At 45.7% G+C, this 12,433-nt stretch overlaps 1 protein-coding gene across 4 annotated transcripts in view; it reads left to right on the top strand.

The window, feature by feature from the left end:
• Positions 1–5,134: 5,134 nt before the first annotated feature.
• Positions 5,135–12,433, top strand: part of COL6A3 (collagen type VI alpha 3 chain) — a 62,960-nt gene continuing 55,661 nt past the window's right edge. The window contains exon 1 of one of the 4 annotated variants that reach the window (XM_064452162.1): positions 5,135–5,628. The gene's annotated coding sequence lies outside the window, so the exon portion shown is untranslated. The remainder of the gene's footprint in view (positions 5,629–12,433) is intronic. The other 3 variants (XM_064452154.1, XM_064452158.1, XM_064452160.1) reach the window with 3 other exon arrangements.

Below are 12,433 nucleotides of genomic sequence, written 5' to 3' on the forward strand. Positions count from 1 at the left end.
TACATCAATACAGAGCTTTAAAATTTCCAGTGCTGTCCTCTCCCTCTTAGCATAACACATGATTTTTTTCTCTTTACCACTGGTGTGCAATGACCACAGGTTTCCAATGAACTGGCTACAGCAACCCCCCAGGTCTTTCCGCCCTGTATGTTCCCAACTAACATAATGCTCATTCATGGGTATGAATAATTCCCTATAATTCCACTTCGGCTTGTCTGCTGTTACATCATCCTGCCCACGTGGGCAGTAAGTATTTCTGGCTTCTCCCTGAATCCAGCTCTTTTCAAGCTACCTCACTTCTCTCCCTGGTAATTAGTAACAGTTGTTTTCATCACAAAATGGGAAGTTTCATTGAACCATTGAAATTCAGCTCATTTCAAATGGCTTTTTATGCAGCACAGAACTTTGAAGTTGTCAAAGGACATGGAGGCAAAGACTACAAAAGATCTTTTGATTCCCTTGTGCAAGGCATCACCTGGAAGTATCTAATGCAAGAAAACAGGAGCAACCCAAAGGAACGTCTGGCAACATCTGCACTGGCCAAAACGCATCTCATGCATGCTCCCTGAGTTATCTTTTATTCTGAAAAAAAGCTTAGCTAGCAACTTTCCTATAAGCCAAGCATCACAGTTCATATCACAATTTACTGATCTATAAGCTGCATATTGTGTTAGAGGGGAAAATATTCACATTATTTACATATCTGAGAGTAATTTTTCCCTTGTCATCGCAGACAATTAAAAGCCCTTCCAGCAGGAGGGCTTTCTGCAGGATGCAGCTGGTCAGGGCTCCAAGTTTCTTTGTTTGAGTTACAATCTCTCCTATAGGCCACAGATGAAGAGCATATATATGCACTTGGATAATACACAGAACACTGGTGTAGTGTTGCTTTTATCACATGTTCTGGGGTTAGCCTGTTGTAGTGATTTGTTAGCAGTATTAGCCTCAGAAATGTTACAACAAAACAGGAATCCTTTTAAGAAATAATTCATTTATTTTTTTAAAAAAAAGTTTTCTAGCACATACAGAGATTTTCAAAAGCTTTGCCTTAAAGCTTAATTTGGGGCTGAGAGGGGGGGAAAGACACACAGCGCAATGCATTTCAGTAACTCCAATAATAATATATATTAACAGATAATATTAAGAGAAATAACTCCTAATAGACCCTACTAGGTGAAGCTTTTATTGCACCTTTGGCTTTAAGTGATAACACTTAAGAAGAGGGAAGAAAGGAAGGAAATTACTTTTCAATTAGCCCTAAACCATTTCTTATCCCAGGAGGGTTTTTCCTCCAGTCGCATGGGAAATGCTGAAATTTTTGGCTTTGTTCTTAAGACTGATGCATTTCAATATTGTAGGAACCAAGATCAAAAGCCTCCAGCTTGTGCCTGACTCCACACAACAGCTCTTTCTCCTGTAACGGTCACACTGATCACCACTTTTTGCCCTTTACACAAGCTAGGGAGGCAAACCCTACTGTCTTACAGATAAGGAGCTGAGGCAGAGCAGACAAGTTACCTGTAATCATACAGCTGATAGCAGAGAGATCCCATAAAATGACAGTTCCACCAGTACTACCTCAGGGAAAGCACTAATATCCTCCTCACCACCTTGTGCTGAAACACACACCTCCCTTCCCTGGTGCCAATTAGGAGATGTGCTCTTGATTGCCATTGAGCCCAGATTGCAGGGAAGCTCATAGCATCCCCAAAGCTTTCCTAAGCCCCCTCCTAGTGCAGCCTGCCTTGAATCCACTATCACAACTTCATCCTTGAAGACGGGAGGGTGATTTTGCAGTGGTGTTTTAATTTCTTCACCAAGCCTGAGGGATAGGAATGGCAGAGCCAGGTGACACTTCTCTTGCTTTAATTCCCACCCTGACGTGCCCAGCTCACTTCTCCCCACCGGCTCTTCATGCTCTAGAGATGCTCCTGCCCTTTTCCCCTGGCTGTTTTAAAGTTGAGGATGGCATCAAATGTGACATAAATACATCGGGAAACCTTTGTACAGAGGCAGACAGACAAACAGAAATTGTAGGAGAAAAGCAGAACAAAGAAAAGCTTCAGAAAATATTTCCTGCACCACTTCGTAACCAGGGTGCTGGTGACAGGGGAAGTATTTGGATGAAAGCAACGGCAAATCCTTTGGAACTAATGAAAACCACCTATTACGAGAAAAATGAAAATGCAATCTACAACCCTGCCCTTGTTCTAGCAGAGCAGCTCTCTGCCTTGCTTTGCAAGCAGGAGAAAGAGCGTGTTCTTTGAAACAGAGGTGTGAGGGAAAAATAACAGAACAACCCTTAGTTTTAGTGGTACTTACTAATTCCAGGGTAAGTAGCTGCCCCATCTTGCAGGAGCAGGTTTTATTCAAGGGAAAGAAGGTAACCTTGGGTTTAGTGAATGCCCAAGGAGCCCCTGGAGTAAAAGCCAGCAGATGGTGCTCAAGGATGGAGCCAGGGTGGGATGCTCCTGGGTATCCCCCCGCCACCCATAAGTGACGGGGAGCCAGCCACCCTGTGCTTGTGTGAACCACACAGGGGAAAACCACAGACCATTTCTTAAACTGGGGGTAGGAGTGGTCCAGCTGAAGTACATCAACATGCAGAAAGAACTGCAAAATTTCACAACTTTCTTCCTGTTTCACTGAATAATTTTTTTAAAGTCCCAAGCTGAGACCCCTTTTTGGAGGATGGGAGGACATCAAAGTCCCCTTTGCATTTGGGCAAGGATGTAGCACACAGGACTTTTTTTGTCATGGGTGGAAAGAAAATTCCTGAAAACCCTCTTCCTGACTCACTGCATTAATCACGTCTAGTTATTAATACACCAGGGAGGAAATCTTGCTAAACTTAGTCCCAGCTGTCTCTAGAAATTACCAATGCAATGTGATTCAGTCTTTTACTAATTATCAGAGAGGGTTTGTTTGGTGTCTGGGGATGGAAAGAAGTCTGTCTCTGCAGATGCCACCCATTCCCCAGAGGTTTTGCTCACCCCTGGAATGCCACAGTGGCCGTAGTAGGGACTTGCCTGGGTTCCCTGTTGCTACCATGATGGATGGGGGCCACTTTTCAGGGGGTCACCAAGGCAAGCATCGAGGGAACTGCTAAAGGAAGAATTGGAAAGGATCATGAGTGGAAGGGGAAAAACAAAAAGCCCAACACACACCACACCACCCTGAAATGCCCTCAGCATCCTAGCTGACTGCTTGGAATGCAGCTGACCCTGTGTGCCAGCTACAAAGCCCCTTTTTGGAAAGGAAAACCTTTCAGCTTGGTTATTACAATCATAAAGGCAATCACATGGGAATGTAAGACTTCTTGTAGTCTCATTTAATTATTAAAGCACTTGGTAAAAGTCACTTCAATATTAAAACCATATTAAGACAGACTGTGTTGCAAAAAGAATAAATTCCAACTTCCCAGTTAAATATGTTCTCAGTCGAGCTGTGATAGGCACACGCTGCAGGTCATACGTGTTTTATCAATATTGTTGCAGTATTTATCTATGATCCTGTATCTTGGCTCTTTTTCACAACTGTTGTGGGGTGCCTGGAGCTTTTCCATATCTTACTATTTTGGTTTTGCCAGCTATGTAGCACCAGTTTCCTGTGTTCCTTCATTGCCATGCAGAAAACTCTGTTTTTTGAAGGTTATCTGAACTAATGACAATACAGATCCCAGTTGCCATTGAGCTTGTATGACTGAACCATACTGGTTTCCACTGATGGTGGAAAACTGGAATGACTGGACCCCACTTGGTGGAAGAAATTCTTGCTGAGTGCATTGTACAGATGACAGCAGGGCTAAGATGCACAGAAGAGGAGGTAGCCTGAAAGCCCAAAGGCAGGAGAAGGTGTGGGGCAACACATTGCCTGGGCCTACATGTTCAGTAGGAGGCTGGCAATGGGATGAGAGCACCCATGGCCACGTGCTGCTGCTTTATGGGGTTGTCCTCATGCTACTGCAGCATCCCCAGTTGGGCTCTCCCACCTGACAGCTGGAAAGGAAAATAATTTGGGTTGGACACTTCTGCCAGCAAAGCACACCTCCATCATATGTGTTTTATCCTTTAGCAGTAGTACCTCATCCATCTCGGCCACTGTTATGTGTTTGGGGTCCCTCTGGAAAGCAATGACATTTCCTCCATCCCCTGTTCAGCTGCCCACCGACACCCAGCAAGAAGCTGCAGCTCCCTTTTGCCAGGCATATTTATTATTTGGGAACACCCTGCCTTTGAGCTCCAGCTCACCAGATTTGGGGAGAGGGACATGACAACCTGCTTGCTTTCAGGCATGCGGCTGGGGATGTTTGCGCTGGATCCCTCTGTGAGGTCAGTGCTCAGTGTCTGCAAGTGCCAAGCCAAGCACCATTTCTAAAACTAGCTATTGCATCAGTTCCAAGGGCTCAGCACTTTCCTGAAGCATTTCAGCTATTTCTTTATGTGTCTAGTCTTTCGAACAGCACAAAACCTGGAGCAAACATAATAAATCCCCATTTGAAATGAATTTGACTATTTGATTCCAGGGACACCATCTCGGTTCCAGCCTTATATGCACCCAGACAAGGGCAAGAGATAAGAATTAATGTTTCTATACCATCATTTCTTGCAAAACACAACCCAGTCCAGACTGAAGTGTTTAGCTTTGTCCAGTGACATGCTGGTACTCAAGGCAGAGGAATAAAATTAGCCCCCAGATCTGCCTGATAAGCTCTGCCTAACAAAAGGTTAAAGGTATTTTTTCATAGTGCATAGGTTTTAAAAAAAAAAAATCACTAGTTAGGACCTTTTGAACCTTTACTTGAAATTTTCCACTAGGCTATATATACAATATTTATCTTTATGCTAAGGGGCTAACTTTTATTTATAATTTATACTACAACATAATCCCCCACTTCTTCCTCCCCATCTGGGTGGGTAAAAACCCCTGTTACATGTAAATACAAAACTGCATTAAGAAGAGACTCTCTCCCCCTACACTGATGCTTGTAACTGCAGGGGGAGAGGCTGAGCTTTATACACCCTCAAGCATCTCTAAACAGCGCTTCGCCAGAGCGCAGCATAAGTTGGTATGGTCCTTGGCACATCCCGGCTCCTGCAAACATCCCAGTCCAGCCCTTCCTGACCAAAATGCATAGTTAAAGTGGCTCCTGCAACGCTGCAGGGCTGTTTTTCTTCTCTTTTAATATATTTATTCTCACTGATAACAGGGAGAAGATTTCTGGAGACAGTGGGGCCAGTGCAGGAAGGGGAAGCCACACAGCACGGAGGCATCCCCTGGGGTGGAGTGTGTGTGTGTGGGGGGAACCGCATGTGATGAGAAGCTCTGACCTCAGCCCCAGGAACGCCAGCACCAACCATCTGGATCCCATTTTCAACGCTGGATCGCCCGGCCCCCGGCACTCCCGCGCCAGCCACCTCCTCCAGTCTCGCTCAGACCCGCGGCAGCTGTCTCGCGGGGACCAGCACATCCCCATTTCCCTCGCCCTGCCGGTGCTTGCTCCCCACTGAGCAAGGCAAGCAGGGAGCGGGAGGCTGAGCAGCACCGGCACACCATGAAGCAAGGGTGAGAGACACTTTGGAGTGGAAAATCCTGGAACAAGCAACTTTTTTGGGGGTTCACTCAGGGGTAAGTGTTGCTTTCCGTGTAGGAACTCTTAGCTTGGGCTCAGCAGCTGCTGTGCTGCATTCCCTCTCCTTGGTGGGCTGTTAGTCTTTAGGGAGTCTTCAAGGAATTTTGAACAAAACTCATCCCATGCACAGATAGTTGTCCTCAGAGGAAAGCTACACCCAGGCTTGCATTGAGCTTGGAAAAGCAGAGCAATGCAGCCAGCTTGCTCATACCAGGAGCCTCCTCCCCAAGCCGACGCACCACAGGTGCATGGGAATGCTCCTGGCCCCCCCAGTGCAGGGGAATTAATTCAAAATCGCTGAGTAGAGTATTTCCCCCACTGCTGCAGGACAGTGTTTGCCTTTGATGCCTTGAAATCACTGCAGCAGCATCTTGGTGGGATGGGAGCAGGCTGTCCTGGGAAGCAGTGGGGTGCATGCCCTGAAGAGGGCATGTAGCAGTCTGGGGAGCTGCTTGGGCACAAGGAGGCAGGAGGCAACTGCATGAATGGACCCCGCAAGGAGTCTAAGGGGGTGTCTCACTGTGCCTTTCTTGCTCCAGAGGTATGCCTCCAGGGCTGGGGGTTGTTTGATAGCAGCCCTCATCCCTCCTGCCTCAAGGCAAGGTAGGATGAACTGGCCAGAGATGCTAGTCAGCCCATCCACCCCACACAGGTCCTACTGCCAGGAATGTCCCTGCTGCTCCAGGGTAGACCAGCACTGTTGTGGCTCCAGGGACAATTTTCATCTTCTTGTGGTCATCCATGGAGAGGGAAATTGGTCAAAACATCAGATGTTTTTCCTTAAGAGTTCTCCAGCCTTGCATGGAGCCACTTCCCCTCACCCTCCTGCCTTTCCCAGCCTTTTCCCCTGTAGCCTGAGCTGCCCTCAGCTCCCCAGGGTTTTGAACACAGCAATGCTCTTGCTGAGGGGGCAGCTATGACTAATCATGGAGACACCCCACCACCATCCCCCTTGGCTTAGCAAAGCCTTCCCTTCCCAACCGGAGCCTGGGGTGAGAAAGGGTTGCAGCCAAATTGGTTTCTTGCCTAGGTACAGGGGCCAAAACCGTCTGGAACGGCGGTGGCCTGGCTTTGGCCACTCTGGTTCCAGCGGGTGCAATGGGAAACTCAGCTCATTTCTGGTTGCTGTGATGATTCATATGCACTCTCAGGGGAGGAACACTGCATTTTTCAAACTTCTGGCTTTACCCCATTACTTGCTGGTTTAAAAAAAATATTCAGTGTCTACGGTTGGATAATTACTGTGCTTATCTAGTTCTGTTTCTGGGGCACAACCACCCAGTTTGGGAGCTTTGTGGAGGCCAGAGGGATGTCTCTGGCTGGAGGCTGTTGCAGGGAGCTGGGGACTCCTCCAAGGTCACATAGGAATGCAGTGGCAGAGCAGCAACCCAACTCTGCATCTCCCCAGCACCATCCTTTGACTCACCAGTGTCAGAACTCAGGGAAACAGGCTTTCTGTCCCCAGCCTTATAAACTCACTCTGTCCTGGTCTTTGCAGAAAGGTTGACCATGACCAGGGGTGTGATGCCATTTCTAAGACAGGAATGCAGGGCTGCATGCTTGCTTCTGCCAGTTCATCATTCATTCCCTTTCCATTTTTCAACAGGGTCCCTGTTCCCTTTCTGTTTTTTCAAACTTCTTTACAACTTTCCATTCAAATGTGTTGACTTTCCCTGATTTCAGTGAGCTAAACCAGCCCCTGCTGTATTCCCACATGTCAAGGGGAGGAAAAAAAAAAAGTTGTTCCTTTCCTAAATTTTGCTACGTGCCTGTCTGGGAACAGGAGGGAAGGGAACATCTTATTCCTTCCATCAGTGCAAACTTGGGTAACTGCACAGTCTTGCCAGCCTTGGTCTGTATTCTCCCAGCCTGGATGCATTTGATTTGCAGCAAAGGGATGAACCTGTCCCCGTGTTGGGCATGCACAGCAGCAGGGCTGGCGGCGGATGGCATTGCATGCCTGCTCTCCACTGTGAATCAGAGCCGGTCTGCGTGCCCATCACTTTTTCCACCTTTTTAAGTGATCTGTGTTCCACATTAAGGAGCTGATTTGTTTGGGTGGAGAGGCACTGGGAGGCTTAGGTTACTATACATAAAGGGTCATTGATCTTTGAGGGAGTTTCCTTTTTTTTAACCAAATGCTCCCTTTCTTCTTCTTAACTACTCTGTTTTAGTTTCAGTCTTAAGATGAAGAAAACAACCAGATTTTAAGCCAGCAGCATGCTTATAAGAACAGAAATGAATGTGATTCATGTTAAACGCTACCACCCAGGGAACTTGCCCGGATTGGATATAAATGTAACATAACTTTGTTACTGTGCTGAATGCTGGCTTTCAAAAACTCCAAGCTCAAGTGGTTTGCGAAAGCAGGAAGATTTTCCACCCTTTTAGGCTTGTTTTCTTTTAATGCTCAGGCCTACCTTTGTAGGAAGAAATGTTTTCAGGAGCAGCCCTCAACCCAACAACCCTCACCTTCCCAGCACCATCAATGCCAGATGGCAGCAACGTTAATGGAAACCCTTCAAAAGAGCTGGTGCAAATTGAAATGGATCCATTCAACTCCTTGGAGCCATGAATAAATTCAGAACCCATCTCATACAGTTTATCCCTGGTCTCTAGAAATAGCCTTTCTTCTCTGGACAGTGTGTGGCCAGGTGATATTTGGTGACATATGATGAAGAGGTGGCCAGGTGCCTAGGTGTTCAAATCACTGCTAGAAGTGGCTTTTGGCTAATGTTTTCCCCAGCTCAGAGCTCTTAACAGTGCAGAGAAATTTAAGGGGGAATTCATCCAGCTGGGAGTGGAGCATGCCTTGCCTCCAGAGGGCAACCTGTGCTATCATGGCTCCACATTGGGATTTCAGAAGCCGTTTCTCCTCCCTGCTTGCTCCACAACTGGATGTACATCCCAGTATTGGGGCTACAAATAATTGTTTTCAGAGGCAGTGTCCACTTTCAAGCCGCTGGCAAAGCTTACAGAAGCCTCATGGCTTCACTGCTGCCTCACAGGGACATGTAGCAGAGAACAGCAAATTAAGGGGATTTCAGGCTGAGTAGTTTGGTTGGGAAACAGGGTGATGAGGCATGGTGAGATCCCCATGAAGCAAACACAGATGAAGGCAGAGGCCCCTTGGCTTTGACCCTGACATCCCCATGGAGCAGACTTTTAGAGGACTCTGAGAATGCTCACAGCATCTCATCTCCCACACCATCTGCAGGTCGATGCGTTGCCCTTCCTCTGGTCCTGCCTGATCCACTTGCCGAAAAGTTGTTGGGGCCCAGGTACAAATCCACATCTTTCTCCCAGTACAAGATGACCCACTCCACATACAAAGGGAATTTAGGGCCACAGTTGCTTTTCAGGCTTCTATTCAAGCTATTTTGGGGGATGCCCCTGAGGCTGAGCAGGAAAATTGGACCACATGTACTTTGGTTGAGGGCAGCAAGGCATCCCAAAGGTCCCTGGCTGTGCCAGCTAGCAAAGCTACACAGGCTGCCCAAGGCCAAGCCCAAACTCAAGCCATTTGTCACCAGAAGAGCAGCACACAAGTCAATGTTCTGCCTCTGTCCTTTCCCGAAGGCTGCTCACTCCCTGCAACAACACCACTGTCATGGGGAAGGAGAGCTGATGGGAACAGATTTCACAGATAAATCACTAGTTGTGGATTTCCTGATTATCACACTGCAAGAGTCTGTTCTACCCAGCTCAGTCCTTTAGCCTTGAGGAAAAGCATCAGGCAACTATAAAATGCTAGTACAGAAAACCCCTCTGACAGCAAAAGCTGTGCTATCTGATTGCTTTGTCTTACAGTCCAGCAAGATAGAGATAGATAGCATCAGTGCCTGAAGCACTGGCCAACTAGGAGTTCAGATTTAAGAGGTATTTTGGAACAACATTAGTTATTCCCTCTACCTGCCATAGCACCCATCCATATCTATGCATAGCACACATCACACCAAAGCCATAGCTGCTTCCCCTCCGTCTCAAAGCCAGCCAGCCCAGCTGAGAGGCACATGTAATAAATCAAAGTGATATGTAACAGCTGTAGTAATTTTTCCTGTCTTTTATGTTTTGCTTTTTTAAGTCTACTTGTCTGCTTTGCACTTTTACAGATTTTATTTTAACTATACTCTAGTGAAAAAAACACACACGAATGATTGCTTAGAAAGTGAATTTGAAACATACACTCAGATAAAAAAATTATGTACAATGTCAGATTTTATGCACAGAGGAGTATGCAATAAGCAAAAAATAGCTGCTGGGAAAAATATTTAAGGAAATCACTTCATTGCGTTAGTGGTAGAAATGATTGCCTTTTGAAAGCATTATTAGTAACAGATGTATATCTTCTGATGAAATGGAGGACATACTGTAATATTAAGAGGTCACCACATACTATGTGAGCTGCAGACAGATGTAAAAACTTGAGATTATTGAAAACTACATGAATTAATCTTTTAGCACGTGAATTAAGAGACTGGCTCCCCGGGTTTTGGTGCTAAGTCTTAAAGGTTCAGGAAAATGCTTTGCTTTCCTGAAGGCACTCAATAGTCAGGTTTTTCAACATTTTTCTTCCAGCTTGCAGTAGTTATATCAAAAACTTTACCAGAGCTTTCATCCCCCAGGACTGCAAGGAAGTTTTCCTTTAGAAAAAAAGAAATCCAGGATGAAATTGTCTTATTGACAATTTATTTTCCCTTCTGCTGCGTTTCATGGCTGTAAACAGGCCTGTAAGGCTCTAGTAGCTGCTCAATCTTAAAACCAAAAAACCCCCAAATGTTTGCTTCAGTCCTGTCATGTATTAGCTGGCAAGACATTAATTTTCACTAGTTTATCTTGATGCTCTGTTCACCCCCAGCTGTTGCAACTGCAGAGGGATAGGATGCCAGTAGCTAATAAACCAGATGATAACATAACTTCCTGCATTTCAGAAAAGAAATACTAGCACTTTTACAGCATACATTATTTTAACAGGCTGTTTTTCCTTAGCATGCATTTTATTTCAGATTTTTTTCCTTCGCTGCTAGCAATACTTTTACTCCCAATGGATGCGGCAAGAGAAGTTCATCTCAAAAAATTCGCAGGTCTTCTATAAACCTCTTCTGCTCAGACGAGAGATGTTTTGGTGGGGTTGGACAGGTGGTTGTCACAAGTTCAATGTGTTTTGCAAACCTCAGCTCTGGGACCTACAGACCTTTCTGTATTTGTGTGCTCAGGGGATGAACCCTGCAGAAATGTCCTTGGCTAATCCTGCACCCATAGGAAAGCAGAGCCCAGATTTCCCCTCCTCATGTGTCCTTTGTGTGAGACTAGGTTTTCTGGGAGCAAGCTGTAAATCAGGGACATCGTCCAGCAGAGCAGGTTCACTCATGCTGGAGGCACTGGGAGGTTTGGCTTGGACTCCGATAGCTGGGGGGATGGATGCGTGCCAGCTAACAAGGATGATTGTTCAGTCCTTTTTATGAATGATAGTGATACCTCTGGGCTGCAGCAGCTGCCTCTATAAATTGAGGAGTTGCCAATTAAGAGGGAAGACTTGTCACATCTTAATTGAACCTGCATGCTAGCTGCTGGCTCTGGGTGTTATTAACTGTTTCTCCACCTGGTGTTATTATTATACACAAATGGGGGGGGAAAGGTAGAGGCTAGTTTTTGCCCAACGGATGCTATATGGCATTCATAAATGCCATCTGGAGCCCATGGAAAAGTGAACACTGCAAATCCCTTGTCATGGTTTAACCCCAGCCAGCAACTAATCCCCAGTGGGACTGGGGAGAGAATCAGAAGAGCAAAAGTAAGAAAACTCATGGGTTGAGATAAAGACAGTTTAATAGGTAAAGTAAAAGTTGTGCACACAAGCAAAGCAAAACATTCACTATTCACTATTCATTCTCCCAAGAAAGACCAGAACCCACCCCAGCTTTAACATGGAAGGAGCCAGTGGAAGTGTGAGGATTGCATCAGGTTTCAGGAAACAAAGTGGACATTGTCCCCTCCTTTCCACAGAACCCTACTTTGATAGCCCTGAGGAGTGTCTCTTCAGCAGAAGAGGAATCAGCTGTTCAGATGTTTATTTCCAAATTTTCCCTGATTCCCGGCAGTTGGTTCTGTTTCCAGCTGTGCCGAACATGGCCATCTGTGTAACTACCACGGTTTTGTTTAAAGAGGGGGTTAGTCTTCCCCCCAGCTCTCTTAGGCTCTTGTAGTGGTCATAACTCTCTAGATTGATAGAGTTAGCAAGGATGGTAATTAGAAAATGGATTTTTTTTTTTTTTTCTGATGACCTGGTTAATAGCTTGATGTATTTGAACCACTTTTGGCTCACTTGAGTAATTGAGCTCCTTTTGGGGAATGAAAAGCATTGCATCACTGTATTCCCTTTTGGGAGAATATTTTCTCAGTTAAGCAATCCTTACTGGTGTCTGCTCTGTAGGTTTGGAAGTGAAGATTAAATAATAAATTGGCCATCTCTATGACAACGGGTACACAGCTTTCCTGAAGGAGACATTGTTTCAGAAGGTTTGCCAGGTGGATCACAGATAAGAATCTCGCATAAATTATATTTTTGGCTCCAACACATAAAAAGTTATTCTTGGTGCCTTTCCAAGATGTGATTAGCCAGCACAGGCTATTCCACTGCTGGGGCTGTGAGCCTGGGGGACTCCAAGGGTTTTTTGCTGTACAGCCAGATTATGTAGCTCACTTGGCTCTGGAGTAATTAAATTTCCATTTGTATGTTTGGAACAGCTGAAAAGGTGAGCTGAGGCAAAGACGGATGTTCAGGGCAATTATTATTATGGT

This window comes from Phalacrocorax carbo, chromosome 5 (assembly GCF_963921805.1).
Source record: "Phalacrocorax carbo chromosome 5, bPhaCar2.1, whole genome shotgun sequence".
Taxonomy (NCBI): Eukaryota; Metazoa; Chordata; class Aves; order Suliformes; family Phalacrocoracidae; genus Phalacrocorax; species Phalacrocorax carbo.